General features: G+C 34.1%; 1 long non-coding RNA gene across 2 annotated transcripts in view; it reads left to right on the forward strand.

Annotated features, from left to right (window-relative positions):
- Positions 1–17,941, forward strand: part of LOC114010315 (uncharacterized) — a 631,839-nt gene that overhangs the window by 446,686 nt on the left and 167,212 nt on the right. The gene's annotated exons all lie outside the window — the stretch shown is intronic.

A 17,941-nucleotide genomic window follows, 5' to 3' on the forward strand; every position in this document is an offset into this window, starting at 1 on the left:
GGCTTAATTGCAAGTGAGAAAAGGTTAAAGGGCATTAAATATAAATATATATATAAAAAAATAAATAATCAGTGATTTATTCTTAAGATGGGAGAAAATAGCCAAAGAAAAATGAGTGCAGAAACTTCCTAATTTTACAAATTTTACACTGTGGTCTGTAATTCTTTTTGATTCACAAGAGGTGAATTTTGAAAGCAGGTGGAATAGAAAAAAAATCTCAATATAAACATTGAGAACTGTCCTTTTGTTTTCTAAAATCACTTTAGTACTTGTATTTCAACTAATGAAAAGTTATACTTATTTTCATTACATTTAGCTCTTTTTTTTCAGTTATCAAAAAAGAATAAGAAAAGAGTCGATATAGTAGAGATCCATGAGAGGATATATCTTTGTAACAGGTAATTGGAAAATTTGTTAAGTGAATGCTGACATAAATGAAGTACATGCTTTGAGTATTTATCACTGATGTGAGAGTGCAATATTTTTTGATGCAATTTGACTTTCTCAGAAGAGCCTGGATAAAATCAGTGTCATTAACACCACAGCTCCTGAAAGCCAGGATGCACTAAAGGATAACTAATAGGGCCAGTAAGGCTTACACAGAGCTTTGAGTGCCCAGCATGGCAGAGGAGTGGGTTACTCATTCAAGGTATTCACCTCCTAGTGAGCTGATATTAATTCTTCTAAAGGAAACAGAGGGACACCTTTCTGTTTTTACCTTCTAATGAACAAGTGAATGTGAATTTATTACGGGTGTGTGGGTGGGAAGGTTCATTCCAGTTCCTGGTATATCTCCTGAAATTCTTGACAGCCATTGGTATCGTTTACTTACTGCAAAAGCAGTTGCTGAAGTCTTTAATTAGGTAGCAATTCAGGAAAACTAGCAGAGTCAAGGCAGCCTGAGGAAAAGTTTCCCATGTTTTCTCCACCTGATAGTTTTCCACTGTTCACAAGAGTGAAAATGTGTCAAGAGCTTTAAATGACACGTTGCCTTGAGAGCATCCCCTTGTGCAAGTATCAGTGTCTTCTCACTGTTAGTCCTTTTGTCTACTGCTTTACATTTTTTGCAAGAAGAATTACAAAAATTATTTATTAAAATACTTGTTTCTGTGGTTTAGCATCTTTTGATTCCCTATACTGATTTAACAGGAACTAGCTTTGACTACTGATCATATCCTACCATATTTTCAAATGCATATGTAGATGTATAGATATGTGTAAAAGCTATGCGAATTTGAATGTAAGCAATTGCATTTTAGTCTTCTACAGTAGGCTTCTTCCCGGCAGGTTTAGCAGAAAGCTTTTAACACTGCTTTGTTTTAAAGTGTTTAAAATAAATTAAAAAAACCCAACGTTTTGCAGATCAAATGTGAGGCCCTTATAAGAAACAAGCCTCTTGTCTCGGGAGTTTGAAGCTTCCTTGGCTTCAGGTGGAGAGGGAACAATTCACCCACTGACACTGCACCCGTTGTACAGGCTGGTAACAGGAGCTCCATATCTCTTATTTGTACACAGACAGTTGACTGAAAGGGCTTGCAGGTTCAAGAATGGGTCAACCATGCTGTTAATTCCTCTCTCTAAATCTTGTGAGCCCAGTGGAACTTTTTAAGACCGGATTAGTTTGAATTGTTTACCAAACAGAAGCCTGTTTTCTTCAACGTTCCTGACCCAAATATGTCATGATAACAAATATATCATATAAAGACATAGCGAATCACAATCATTAAGTGGTGTGCGAGGCTCGAATAATTTTTCCTTTTAACAATTCAAAGACATCTCTACTTTAGTATGAAAAATAAACTAGCTGAAACTGTCGGTTGTCATATTGACAGATTGATCGTTACTGTTGTCATTTTTAATCTGTACGTTAACAATTTTCTTAGACAAAAGTTGTGCCTTGTTTTAAATTTACCTTTTACTTTCATGTTTTCTCTCTTCTTCTTAATCATTCTACTAATCCTCAGAAATGACACAAAATTATAGTCTCCTAAATGCTTCTGTGACAGCCGCCTCTGAGTCAAGCCTTTCAAAAGCACCCAGAGCTTTACTGCAGCACCCCACTGACGGAAAGTCAGGTAGCTTTTCTATGTCTCCCCTTCCCTTTTACACAGAGCTTCATTTTGGTCATGAGTTAGTAATATAAAAATCTCTTTGCTAAAGCCATCATTCACAGGAGACTCTATGATGTAAAATGTGTAAACATTACAGAAAGCCAGTTCAATGATTCAGGCACAGTCCTTCAGGCTCAAAAAGTCCCGTGTTCACTTTCGTCCTTCTGCAGATGTAATTTGGAAACCAAACCCAAAATTTTAAATATGTGGAAGGCCAGTGTCCCCAGATGCAGTCTGTTAGTCTTTGTTGTTCATGTGTTTAATTGCTGCCTTAACTCTTCATCAGTTTCTTTGTTTGAGGTTTGTTAGAACTTTAAGCCACTGAAATAGTGTAAACATTAGCGTTCTGTACTGTATTATACATGGGAGAAACAAAGATCATGAAAAACATCTATCTTTTCTACTTAAAAGATGAATCATATCTATGGAATAATTTTTGCTTATGTTCATTTTTACTTTGTAAATGTTAGAATGGCATATAAGTACCTCTTTCTAAATTAAAACTAAACCACATGTATTTCCTCAAAATGTCAATAAGTAAATCTCCTGCTCATCTAACTATGCTCTTTACCTCTGAAAATCATGCATGAGGCTATGCATGTGGAGTCAGCTGAAAACCATCTCTTGTGCCTAAATAATCACTTTAAAAGGAAAAACTTTGCGTTCTTTCTAGCAAAGCATAATTATATTCCTTCTAGGAGGAAGATTAGAATGGTAATTCTATAAGTAGGTAGTCATTACTTTATCATTTACTATTAGCTATAATAATGTTAGTCGTGATGAACTAATATGGTATTAATATGGATTTCATATGTACTCTCTTAGGAATGTGTAATTGCAATTTACCATTTTATTCATGTTCAGATTTTCTAAGTGTTACTGAATTAGCAGATCCACTTAGCTTTAATCACTACTCACCTTATTTTATATCAATAACAACTTTTTCTTATGAAGACCTTGTACCACTGATAAAACTGGAGTGGAACCAAGAGATTCCAAGTATTTAAAACCAGAAAACAAACTAATAGTTGGGAAAAACAGTTGATTTTTCTAGCGCTTTTGCTGCGATGGAGTTAAAAGGTAGCTGCTTTGCAAAGAACAGCTAAACTTAGAGTGATCATTAGCCTAAGGAGAGTCTCAGACACTCTAAATGTAGCTGTAAATCAGGAAGGAATGACTGAAATGAGGAGCAGCTTAAGTAACGTGAGAAATATGAACCTTGTTTGCTTACACCACTGCAGGGAACCCCCTATTTTTTCTATTGTCTGAATCTCTTCTAGTTTGGTTTTGGTATTAGATTTTGGGGGTTTTTTGCCTTTCCATAAATGTAATCTGTTTCAAGCTATGGGTGTTTTCGTAGTTCAAACTTTTAAAGCTTTGCGATATGTATGCATAAACAATTTACTTTTTTTAAAGCACTTCAGGACACATCTAATAAATATATAAGTAGGTGCCGAGATAGCTGATGTTATGCATCTGGTACTACCTATCAAATTGCTGGATTAAGAGTCTAGATTGGTTCTATAATGGATAATTAGAAATTAAAAGGATGAAAAATCTCCAGGTTGAGTAAAGAGCCTTCAAGAGCTAATGAGTACGAAATGTTTTGACTTGGGGACTGTAGCAGAAGTCCAAAGTTACCTTTGACATGAACGAATCCTAGGTCCATATTCTTCTTTATTTTGGCACTTGTTTGATGTCCACTGTTCATAGTCAACACTTAACAGAGCCTTGCAGCTATTCATTCCAATAAATTAACAATGCATTTCAAATTATTTTTTTCTCCTTTGGAAACCTAACAAGATACTAAGGATTATCAGGAGTATTAAGTTCTTTCTGGACTGTATTAGGTTTTGTTCTACAGTGGTGCATCCAATGTTACTGAGTGTTAATAGCAAGCTATAATTTGCCTAAAAAAAACCTGAGTCAATCTACCTGCAGGCTCTTGATATCTCAGTATTATTTCAGTAGCCAACATACTGCTCAGAATCAGATTCCTTTATATAATTTTGCATATTTTACAAATACATTATACTGAGACCAAACTACATTATGAACAAGATGTATAGGCTCTCTTTATTTTAAGAATACAGTTTATTTTGAACTACACCAGTTTGAGTTCAAATGCTTTAAAAGGAAACATTCTGTAGCATTTGGGTATGGTTACACAAATTCTGGCTGTATCCACTCTAGCAGACTTACTATAAAATTATTGAAGGAATATCATGATTCAGCTTTGTACTATGAAACTTTGGCAGCATCTGTTATTTTACTTTAAAATGCAATTTCTGCTATTCCATAAAAGTTCAGCACTTTTGGGGGTGATTTTGTTTCTCTCTCACTCTTTTATTATTAAAAAAGGATTAGGAAAAAACAAGCCTTTGAATGCAGCAGGAATTACTTTGTGATTTTATTCTAACAGCTACCAATAATAAGATTTTGAACTAACAATCTTATCCTTTATACTACTTACAAGGAGAAAGGATTGTAAGGGAGCTCATTATTAGCTGTAGAGGTGAAAAACATAGTTCATAATGTCAAATCCTATCGTGGCTGGACATTAGCTAAATATAGCAGAATAGTATGTGATACGTTAACTGGAGCAAGGCACTTAGATACTATATCTTATCAGCAAAATGAGAAATATAAACTAGCTGCTACTAGAATAAGCAACCAGTTTCCTTTGTAAAAGCACAGGCAACTTAACACCAAAATTTATTTTGTCATGTGAAACCAGTTTCAAGTGATTTGTACCATTTTAGTGGCTATTTTGCTGTTTTCCTCCTAATTATATGTTTAGCTTTAAAAAAAAAAAAAATCACAATAAAGCCACGAAACTAACCTCAGGCTTATGACACATCTGCAAATATTTTATAATGCTTAATTGTTTACATTCAAAAGAAATTTTTCTTTTAGTTTTATTGTTAGAAAAGACTATAGAATAAGCTATTGGCACATTTTATTAGTTGAATTAGGTTTTCATCAATGTCTTTTTCCATGCACAGCTTCAATAGGAACAACATCTGGCTCTTTTCCCATAATCAATATCATCTCTGGAGTTCAGTTTCAAAATCAGCTGCAGAGCGTAACAATTAGAGGGTAGTAGACTTGATAGGTTTTATAAGAAGCAATTATGTCATTAACAAATTATCAGGTTATCAAGCTGTCTCGGAGATAATATAGGAAAAGCTGAAAGCTGCTGATTGTACAGAAAAAGCGATGTGTCTGTGATAGGAAGAACATGTTATTAATTGAAGTGAGCCACACAGAGTTAACCTTTAAAGCTGGGAGTCAGGTGTTACATCTGCTGATGTATTTTAAAAGCAAATCATAGTGATCCTATTTTGTTACCTAAAACTAAAGAGTTTAGTTGGACAAGGGGAACCTAAATCTTCCATTTATGTGATGAAAACCCCTAGACTGCTATTGCCCGTCATTATTATTTACAAGCTTCTCTGGCACAGAGTCAGGAGGTACCTTCTGTGGAAAGCTGTAGGTTGTGAGCTGTGGGCTGCCTGTCTGTGCTACATGAAACAGAGCTCAGACAGACTTGATCCTTGAATTCTGCATGGCCGATGGAGCATGAGATGTCTTAGTTTTACATTCATGCCAGTATAGTGACTCTTGAGGGACTTGGGAAAGCTAGTTGTCCTGGGGGAGGAGAGTCACTCAGCGGCATGTTTCAGCTGGGATCTTAGTAGTTTTTTCCTCTTCTGTTTCTCAATTACCCGTAAATCTGTCCCTAACTATCTGAAAACCTGGATAAGATGCCCTCCAAGGAAATAGAATCTCTGGATTTAAACCTTTCAGTTACAGCAACGATCTGAACTTTCTCTTCCACTTTGAATAATGCTCCAGCTGCTATTCTAAAGGTCAGCACCTCAACTACAAGTACCCGCATTGTAAATGAGGAAAAAAAGCCCTGTTCATTTCTTTAAAAGATGAGAGTGCAGGTATGGAAACATTGGAGAGTTTAGAACCCAGGTGGTTGACTATGTCTCCCTAAAATGCTGAATAACTGTTCAAAACCAGTTGTGGATAGCTGCTTTCCCCAGAACTACCCTCTGGGCTAGTTCTTGGAGACTCTTCTTCAAATGGCTCTTTCGCTGCTCATTCTGCATGTTGTTCTCTTGTGTTCTATGCAAAAGTGTCTGGTTTACCAGCTTGCAAATGAACAGAGGTACTTTGCTAAAATTTTGGGTTACATCTCTAGTCAGGTGTCTACAAGACTAAGGATGTCTTATGTTAATGCACCCCAAATTGTACCATTAGATCTGTTTCCTGATGTAATTATTAACAGGTGGGGCTTTTTTTAAGAAACTGAACAAATGGAATCACCATTGTATTTTCTATCCTACAGATGAGCTAGAAGAGCCAAGCTGACTTCTCAGCTCATTAATTTCTGCCTTCTCTCCCACTATTTTTTTCATTTTTCAAAAAACACAAACAAAACTTCCAGTCATATCCTCCCCTTGAGATACTGATAACTATTTAGATACAGGAGAATCCCCCTGCATGGTACTATTTAGTATTTGATCTTTCTAACTAGTTTGCTCCCTTCTCTTTGAGAAATATGACAAGTTTTCTCCCCTAAACTTTTTGGTCAGCAGATTGTTTATGCCACTAATGAATTAACAGACAAAGCAATATTATATTAAAACAAAACAGGCTGCACATTTTTATATAAGAAAATGCACTTTTTTTTCCAAATTTGAGGGTGTAAACAGCAAAGCTATGGAAAATTATTTAACAAGTTATCTAAAATCATTGCAAAAAATCTGAAAAAAACGTTTAAAAGTTACTTATGCTACTTACCTTGTAAAGAGGTATGATGTAACATTCAGATACTTGAGATTCTTTTCTGAATACCTAGCGAGTGATTTAAAATGGGCGTAGGACTAGGGTGGGTCCTTATAATTTACTACACGCAAAGAAAAATGATCAAAAAAATCAAAATTTTGGTACCATATAAAGCAAAAGTCAGAAAGGAACATAAGATTACAAAAGTAGAAGAGAAGGGCGATTTTAACTTGACTGTTTTGGAGTAAGATATTTGGTATGACTAAGCCACCTGAGCAGAATTGACTAAAACTGCTTGTGTGTATTCAGTCTACGAATTCATACACTTTAATGAGCACTGCAGGGATCTTCAGTCCCTATGAACCGTAGAGGTAAACTTTTCAGAGAGTATGGAAAAATAAATCATGTATATGTCATACTTTCTGTTATATCCCAAGATATGTATGTCACGTCATTAAAAAAAAATAAAATATCTAAAATCAGAACCGTGTTAAGCTTTGTAAGAGAAGTCATATGTAGCTTTAAGGATAGAGAGAAAAGGAAATGACACAGATATCATCCGTATCATGGGATATTCCCATTCCTAGCTCAGGACTGTACACAAAGCAGAGGTAGGAGAAATAGGGAATTCCATTTAAGGTATAAAAGGAAAAAGGTGTTGAAAATGGCAAACATCTAAGCAACTGAAGCAGGAAAGTTTTTTCCTTAAGAATTTTATAGTTTCTGTCAAAAGTTGGGTAAATCACAGGGGCAAACTAGAGACTGCCTGAGCTGCTAATTCTTGCAGCTAAGTATAATTTTAAAAAAAATATGCATTTGGTCACTTTATCCTTTTGAAATTTTGTTTCATTATCAAAGGTTATGTTATCCGTGGATGCGGCAGAAAATTAATTATATTATTGTTCCTATGGATGTGGCAGTACTTATAATTCAGGTTCTGAGGAGCTGAAGCAGACTGCTGAGCTCTGAAAGACTAAAGATATCAACAGAACAACTGGATGCTCCTCTATTAATCTTTATTGTTCTTAATTCTAAGAGCAGGTAAAGCAATTCACTAAGTTTAGAAGTAATGGCTTAAATGAGACTATCGTAGGGTAATTCTTCAGTGTACTGGAGAACAGTGTATTTCTTGTGCAGAACCCAGATTATCTATAAGTGAATACTGCTTTGCAGCTCATTATTTCCATCTCTCTTTCTGATTTCTAATTCTACTTAATCACATAACACTATACATGAGACCTTACAGATGTTTTTTTCTAATCACTGTTTGTTTGTTTGTTTTTTTTTTATTATTTGTACTTAATTGCTTTTTTTTCTCCTTACTTTTAGAAATTTTATTCTTCTAATTTTAATACAACAAAACTACTAAAAATTTTCAAGTAATGCTTTACTTGTGTTCTCTAAGTATTGCAAATGATTCATTCAAGCCAAATATATGCTGCAGCTAACATGCATTATAATTACAAGCTTTTATATAACTTTGAAGAGTGTTAAGGATACTTAATCTTTGAGTGACATCAATATGGACCCAATTAGCACAGTTTTCAGCCACTTCATAATTCAGAAGAATGTGATCACTCAGCTGGAAGCATATTTGACAGAAACTCCATAGTCATGAAGGTAAAAGCTTGCAAGATCACCCAGTAGGATGGAGAAGCTGTCATTCTTTCATCAGTGCTGTTGAATACTAATGTCAAGGTCAGAAGAGTGTAATTTTAGGCTGCTGAAATATTGTTGGATTTGATCTGCTAGCAATGTTTAAAAGAAAGTAACAAAATAAAAATTTATATACAACTTTGATATGACAGCTACAAAATTTCAGGTGCTCCCCCACTGTAAATATTCTGAATCATTTACTGCTTTGATTGGCACTTTTGTATGTATTTTTTCTAATTCTAATATTTGCTTTAAATATCATCCTCCTTGTGTAACATAAAAATTGCAACTGTATATGTATTTTACAAATTCTGCATGTTATTTTAAATGCTGATGTGGGCGGCTTTGTCTTCAAAATATTTCACAACTATAGTAAAGACTTGGATGTAAAAATATCTGAATGCTTAATTTAGACATACCAAATTGGCGTGTATAATAAAATGACAGTTTTGTCTTTACTCACACTTTTCATTTACATAGCATGATCATGCTAAGCCGGGATTCTTACTGCACTTTCCACCTACCTAATAAGCACGTATAGACAAGAGAGATCCAGGCTGTTCCCAGAGTATCTTCTGAATCATGAAAGGATGAGAGGCAGTGACCACAGCTTTCAGGAAGGCAAATTCCTACTAAATACCAGGGAAAACAATGTCACAGGGAGGATGGTCAAGCATTGCAGCAGGCTGTCCGGAGAGGCTGTTAAGCTTTTATCCTTGGAGACAGATGCTCAGAACCCAGTTGAGTGGTTACCCGCAAGGTGTCCTGAGCAACCCGACCCAAGTTGTCTCTGCTTTGTGTGGGTAGGCTGGACAAGATGAGCTCCAGAATTCCCTTTTTCCTTCCAACCTCCAGTATTCCATGATTCGGTCATTTACATTTTGATAAAGCAGTTGTTTATGTAATTGATATAACATTTTAAAAGGTTATCAAGTAGGAGTATGTTTTTGAAAATAATTAGAGCCTTTTTTAATCCTTAGGTTATGAGAGATATTTAGAAACTAGAAAGTTACCCCTTTTGTGAAAGAGTAAACCTCTTCCATGTCACCCTTCAGGAAGTTTGCCTTTAATTCTCAAGTTCACGGTACGTCTTTGCTGCTACCCATATCCACTCTTTCTTAATAAGCTTCACTTACTCCTCTACCCAAATAGAAGGGTTCCCAAATGAAGTTAATGGAGTTAAATCTACAAACGGATACCACTGTAGTAGTTCAAATCTTTACATAATTATACCATGTTTGATTACTCAACTTTCTCAACATGGAAGTTCTAGAAAAACAAACTGACACCTTGTATTTTCATATCAAGTAGGTAGCTATTTTTTGTTCAGTTTAGGGTTTATATTTAAGTGCTCTTCGGTTTTGATTGATTTTTACATTACATGAATATGTCAATGAGCAGTGGCAAACAATACCTCAGTAGGATTGCTTTTCAGATCCAGATACATCTTTGAAAGATGTCTAAAATGACATGTTTGCAGTAAAATATACATGGCCGGGTGAACTTTTCTGGTCTTATCTTGCGCCTCAGTAATTTTAAAACAGAAACCAAAGCCTTTGTTCTGATAAATTAGACATTCTCCTAAAATATATTTATTGAAATGAAATATTCAAAGATTCCAAGGAGCAAGTATACGTACAGCAAATGTGTTATTCTCCTCCTGTGCATGGTTAACTTTCATTCATATTAATGGGGTTATGAACATGCTTCAAGCAGAGAAGACTATAATTTTTAAAACCTGTCTATTGAATATTTGGTTTGGTTAAATTTATGTTGTCTGTTTACTACAGTAGGGAAAAATAGTTCCTGGAAGGTAATCCTTCTTTTGAGTTTAAGTCTTTTATGAATATCCTTGTTTCTGAATTTATTAGTGCATGTTTTGAGAAAGATTTCAGAGCCTTGAGAATATTTGAGAAAAAGATAACTATATGGCATTTTTATAATTAAAATCTTTTCTACTCCAGAAACTCCACTATCTGACACTTTTTGCTTGTTTTTTTCTTCCTCGTAGTCAGACGAGTTCTTTTCTCCAAAAAGAACGAGCAAAGTTTATGCAAATCTAAACCCAGTATGCTGATCCCCAGTACCTTTAAGAGATATTGACACCAAATTAAGAATATTTCAAGAATATTTCATTTTTTTTTTTTATAAAGGAGAGTTATTAAGGAAAAAAAAATACAAACCCATACCTAGTCAGCTGTGAATAAGGACTGAAAAAAGACTGATGCAATTTGAGACTTCAGTCAGAAGTTGAGGTTGCTTACATGTTGAAAAGAAACAGTTACAGAGGTTGGCAAAAATATGTGTCTTCTCTACATTGTCTAATCATGTTCATAATGCAAGCCTAATATCTAAAGTCACAGTCTTCAAAATAGTTCTTCTGTTTAAAAAGCTGTTTGGCCAAAAGATCATTATGACTGGTGTCCATAGTTTATTTGAAATAAAACTTGTTAGTTTTATTAAGTGCTGAGCCATTTGCTGTGTTGCTGAACAACAGACCATGCATGTTTGTTTCTTATTGCTTTCCTGTCTAATGGAGATCAAATTCAACAAATCTTTAGGTTTTACGTGTAGTTGAAAGACATCTGGAATCATATGATTCGTGTTTTAGGTTTATTCCTTAAACTGTATAGTTTAGGGTATGAATGTTGATATTTTATTGGTATTCTGAATGTTGGATAAGCACCAAGGTAATTGTCAGTGACAAACACACTATCAGAAAGACAAATTCTCGAGTGATTTGTGAGACAGTCTCAAAAGGGTGTCTTGGTAACAGCCAATGCATGTGTGATACTGCTTTCAAATGCAGTTACGTGTTTAAATGAGTTGAGGGAAAAGAAAACTGACTCAAAGGACTTTATTTTATTGAAAATGTAGTGGAATTGTTATATCTATATCTTTTCAATTCACAGTATCTTAATAGGATTCTATAATTACTCTTAATACTGTATCTTCTGCAGTGAGCTCCTCTGTACAAAGAAGTGACTTCATACAAGTCTGACACCATGCAGTGGACATTTTTTTAGTTCAGTATCCCTAGCTGATCTCAGAAATGATGATACTCTAAATAGTTTATTATTATAATTTAGAAGTGTTCATCATTCTTATGAATTCAGTGTTTCCATAGTTAAAGTGGTTATCAATCAATTAATCTCTGTGCTAAATACAGAATAATGAAGAAATATACCACAATTGCAGTGTAAATTCTGAAATTTTCCAGGAGTTTTCATGCAATTTTGGCACTCTGTAAATGGAACACTTTTACAGAACCGTTGCTAGCAACCTGCTTGTACATTTTAATGGTTAAAAACATGCCCTTGAACTCTATGGTGCATGTCTGAAATCAATGGCACACATGCATTTCTTTTATGCATCTGTGTAGGGATACACATATGTATTTTTAATGTTTGTATAAATGCGCTTAGTTTTAAGAGTTCACATATATTTTCATATATTCAGCTTTCCTTTCCATTCCCTTTGGAAAGAAGTATGATTTCTGGTTTTATTCTAGTTTTAAAGATTACACTTATTGAAAAGATTACAATAATTTTAGTTAGTTTTATGTAATTAAAGCTCACTGTTACCTCTCTGAAAATCTGAGGTGGTTAAACATACAGCATGGATGATACACACACGACCCTTTGGCACAGTACATCCGATAGTAGCTGTTTATATGTGCAATAAAATCCTGATCAATCTCTGACACTTACTACAGACTTCCTGCTGCTTAGAAATGTGTACTGTAATAGCATTTGTATGTTTTCTTTTCCCCTAAGAGTTCAGTATGCTGCTTCACAGGAGCAAAGAAAATTAGAAATAACATCACAGACACCGTGATAGAAATAAATAAAGCAGCAATTTGTAAACTCTCCCAGACAGAGCTTTCCATATGAATGTAGGAGTCTGTCTCTGTGTATAGGTATAATGTGAATATAACTTAAGTAGGGATTAGATTTATATTTGTGTTTATAAACACAGTTATTTCATTTTACACGTTACTGTTTACATTGTAAGAACCTGACCTTTTTCTGTCTTACCAATAACTAGACCACAAGAGACACCACTTAGTACACCACTTGAAGATGAAATGAATATCTTAAAATTTTAGAAGGTTTTTTGGTTTTGGGGTTTTTTTTAAGGGTTTAGGTTGAAAGAATAAAAATCATTAATCATTTGGTGAAAGATAATATGCTGAATTTTAATAGGACAAAAATGAACAAAAATTTTCAGTTTGTCATTGATTTTACCTTCCTAGTGTGACAGGCAGGTAGTACAGTTTTCTGGTATATGTGAACATACAGAAAATAAATATAGAGAACATAAAACCATTTAACCGGTTTAGAATAATACAAATTAACTTGTAGGAAAAAGAGTAAATCAGGGGAAGGGATGGGGAAAATAACTTTGGAAATATAAAAAAAAAAAAAAACCAAACCAAAACAAAAAACCACCATGTTCTAGTATCAGTACAAATTCAAGTAGAAGAACCATGTGTAAGTTTATCCCATCCCATATAGCATCAACTGCTTTTTCTGACTTTTCACTAATACAAAGATGATTATATGCACCATAGAAAAATATATAATTCATTAATCAAATATTTTAAATAGAATTATTAATTTCCATTCTTACTAATAAGCTATGTCTGAAATCCTGATGAAATTGAAGTTACTGAAAGCTTCAGTATTGTTTTTAATGGGTAGAGGGTTTATTTCTGTGAAATATAAAGTGAGTATTCAAGGAATATCTAATGATCCTATCTGGCTTCGTATCCAGTCTGAAATCTGTGGATGACAGAGAATTTTATGTTCATGTTGCAGATGAAGAGCTGCTACAATGCTCTACAGTGTTTATTCGTATAGTTTTGTCCCATAATTTCCTTTTTATTTTTTATTTTTTATAAAAATGTTCTTTAAAAATTGTATCTGTTTAAAACCAGAGAAAATTTAAAGCATGTGTACAAAATACCATTGCAAGGAATTATGCCAGGTATTTTTTTATCATAAAGAAATATTAAGCTGAAAAGTTAGCTGCTATAATTAGCTGTGATAAATATACATACAATTTGAAACAGATCAAGCTTTTAAAGTATATACAATATCCCTGTACTAAATCCTTCATGCAATTTATTTCAGTTAAAGTATGCTGGGCTCCAGTATGGTTTAAGAAGAGCCATTTAGGGAAATATTTGATTCTTTCCCCATCCTAATAGTGTGATTTCCATGTAACTGAGGTTTAAAAGACTGCTTATTTCCAGTGCTAAAAAGGGAATTTTGTACAGGGAGGCTCTTCTTCGGTTTATCTTTTTTTATCTCCCTTAGACTGCCATGCTTCAAAACCCTGCCTAATAATCATGATCTCTAATTTAAAAATTAAATATGAAGTAATATCTAACTTTTGTTAACATGCCTTTTGGCTGTATGAATCCAATCCACATGAAGATCACTGTGCAATATTTCAGTACTTCTCTCTAGTATACTCTAAGGCTCATTTACAAATAAGAAATAAAAAAAACCTGATATAACATAATCTAATATTTTTGGTTTTCCCGAAAAGAATACATTTGATTAAACTTTCACAAGTAGGATCAGCTTTCTAGAATTATGGCTTGCAGTGGGAAAAGCTGCATTTCTACTCTAGGCTATTGCTGTTACTACAGGTTATTGCTACTGCTAAAGACCCAGCTGCATGGCACACTTTAAAGTAATGTGAAACAGTTATAGTTAGTCTACCCCAGACGTTTGATTTAAAAATACTCGTGGATTTAATATGGTAATCTTTACTACAGTACTTTTAACACTGGATGTGGTATCAACTTTGGTCGGTTAAACAATGTATGTGTAGCAAACAGGCACAATTTTGTATATTTTTGGGAACTATTGTACAAATCCCAGCCTTTTATTTCCCAAATTCCCACATTTTTTTTTCTCAATGAGTCACTTGTAGAGATTGTTGGTTCCTTGCCTTTGCACAAGAGAAACAACACAGGGTAACACTGTAATAAAGCAAGCTGGAATATTTTACTACAAAATCTTTATGAAGTGTTTAAGTTCCTTTGGGGCTTTTTTATTTTTTATTTTTTTATTCCCAGCATTTAAGTGTCACTTTTCATTGGTTACAGGAATCTGTTCTGTGGTTTCTTTCTGTGCTATAATTTAGTTTTATCATTTTATTGCACTTTGCAAGGCTGTTTTCCACTCTCTTTTTTAATACAAAGTTTAAAAGAAAGTGCTTATGTACTGGAAAAGGCTTCTCTGAACACTGAGTTTCTGTCGTTTGATACCAATCAGGTCTTCTTTATTTGGGAGTGTGTTGGGTTTTTGTTTGTTTTAAATCTTCTGGTAAGTGTCTTCAAATTCTGAGTGACGCTGATGAAGGAGAATCCAGAGGAAAACACTACCAAAACATGTAGACAAAAAATGCACGTGTAGAATGTATGTTTGCAACCACTACTAGGAATTTTATCAAGGCTTTAAATATTACTTTATCAGCACGTGAATTAGAAGAAAACTAAAAAAAAACCCAAATAAACTATGTTCTAATATTTGCTTTACTAAAGGAAGCAAATGCCTGCACCTTCAATATCAGATCTATACAGCCTGTGGGCAGTAATTTTATTATTCATACGGGAGTCATACTCATTCCTCGTTCCTAGCTATTTGGAGTACTCCCTAACTCTTCCTGTTTTCCATTCATGCTTTATGAGCAAGTGGAAGTTGCCTTTTTGTGATATAAGCCTAATTATTGTCATTCCTGATTGATCATGTTGTATTCTTACTAAAGTATTATAATGCATTCTGCAAAGGCTATAATGAAACAGCCATACATTATCGTGTTCTGTTAGTTTTATTTATTAAGTAGCATTTTACAAAGTGCCTTGTCCCATTGCACTTTAGTATGCACTGGCTTACAGGGTGCTAGAGAATGGGAGGTTGCCTGTGATCAACAAAGCATTAAGTAACGTAGTATTTGGCTGTTGAGACCTTTCGTTGTTTAAAATAATTTATAGTCACTGTGAGTGGCGACAGAAACTAAAGGTGCTAAAATAATGTTATCAAATAAAATGTGCACATCTCTTAATACCTTTTACCTACAACTGTTTCCAGAAACACATTCTTTAAAACTCTAATCTGCACTTGCTAGCAGTTTGAAATTGATTCTAGTTGAATGTACTAGACATAAATATGTGATTACAGTTACTTTAAAACCAGTATATTTAGATGAAAATAACAGAATCATTAAATCCGCAATTATTTTATGAACTGAATTCATAAAAATGGATCGGGCCTATTTCATTCAATGAAAAAGCTATTAAAATAATCAGCTCACGTGTCAAAAGGGAGGGCAAATCTCACTTGAACCTGCATCTTCTCTCCTTTCCTGCAAGTACCTTGATCATAACACCTTCAGACATTTTCTTTGTTGATATATTTCCAGTGTATATGCCATATATACATATTCATTAGCATAGTAATTAGAACTTGGGTTTCCCATGTAAATTGCTTCAACGGATGGAATAGAATCATTTTTACTGTCGCTGGCTCATTGAGTATAGGAATATTTATTAAAAGTAGTAAAAAGTTTCATCAGAAGAGACAGAAACATACTTATCAACAAACTCCCTATAGTATTATAGTTGAGAGAGTTTCTGGGAAATAGAGATTAAATAACATTCAGGTGGAGCTGAAATGTAAAGGTGAGATCTCCATATAATTGGTGCTTGTTTGAAGAACCATGTTATTAATCAAAAAGCGAGGGACACATTAGTGGTATCTTTTTTCCCTTGTTCCTGTGAATGGTATCTATGTTGAAGTTTACCATGTCAATGAAAGGAATTGGGGGGGGGGGGGGGGGGGGAAGAAAAGTTCATTTGATTTTCTTTGAGCCATAGCTCACTGATGAAATATGTAGAAACTCATTTGCACAGTTCCCTAATCTCATTTCATTTTTGCCAATAAGATATTTGCTTCCCCTGTTCTTTGTAGGGAGTATTTCTGTACACAGTAAAAAACACAGAATATATTAAGCTGGAAAACTTCAGGTAACAGGTAACAGAAGGCATCTTATATCCTGCTGCAGCATTAGAAATGAGTATCACAACCTTTTAAACATCATTTATCTTAACATAATGGATGTCCTCTCTAAAGTAGGGATCATTATCAGACCATTTTTTACTCTAGTCTCATACTACATTATTTAATATTGTTTAGACCAGTTATACTGGCAGAAAAAGTACAGCAATTTTGTTTTTTTAAAGCTTTTTAGACCGAGGCAAGATGAGGAATATGGGAGTGGTTGACTGTATTCTGGACCCTTGCAATTTTTGGTTTAAGTTATAAATGGAACCCAGTGTAGCCCTTTGAAGATTTGGAAAAAAAACCCACATACAACAAGTATATTCTTAATCAACAAACAACAGATAGAGGAAACTCAAAGATGGAAAAAGAAAACAGAACAAGAGGATTTTGTATTTGTGACTATAGGTATTATACCTTTTTCTTTTATATATGTATGTAAATCGGAAAGGTAACTTCTGATAGTTCATGGTCATGACATTGATATATATATATATATATATATATATGTATATATGTATATACCCGAAGACCTGCAGCTAAGTCACAGATCTGGCAGGATCTTTCACATTGACAGAAATGACACATTTTACCCTTAAAAATAAAATAAAATAAATTTGAAAATATGAGTAATTACAGAGGAACAGTCAAAAGCACTGTTAAATCCTAGGGGAGAAAGAAATTCTGTAAAGATGATTAATGGTTATCAGCCATAAAAATAAGTGTTTTTAAGCTCTGTCAACTTTGCTTTTCTAATGAGGACTTAACTGCTCCTAAAGTAAAGCCTTTATCCAAGCTGTGTTTTGTATTTCATTTAATCAATGCTTTGTATAGACACAGCTACTGTCATCATAACTTTTCAGTTCTTGTGTTTTGGCATCGCAGAGATTTTGTATGCAAGTTTGAGGCTCAAGGGAAGCAAATTTAGCTGAAATGTCCAAGTACAATTTAATGTGTGATGTGGAGCCATAGAACTCCTCTCAGACTTGCTTATTGTTGCAAAGAGAGCCTTTGTAATTACCAGGGGATTATGGCAGAATATGAACGACCTTGAAAGCAGCTTTCTTGCAGATCAGGAATGTTCTGCACAAACCCTGAAACAATCAGCTAGACTAGTGAAGCAGAAGTATATTAAAATGTGAAGAGTTCACTGAAAAGGTCCCGATAGAAATTCCTAATTAAAGAAATAAAAACCGACGTTAAAGATTGTGAAAGATTCTCTCCTCAGTAAAAAAAGGGGTCTTGTGAGGACTGTAAATGAGATGACAACAGAAATACAGTGGATCATTCCTTTTTTTT

The sequence above is a fragment of the Falco peregrinus genome, chromosome 2, assembly GCF_023634155.1.
Source record: "Falco peregrinus isolate bFalPer1 chromosome 2, bFalPer1.pri, whole genome shotgun sequence".
NCBI classification, from domain to species: domain Eukaryota; kingdom Metazoa; phylum Chordata; class Aves; order Falconiformes; family Falconidae; genus Falco; species Falco peregrinus.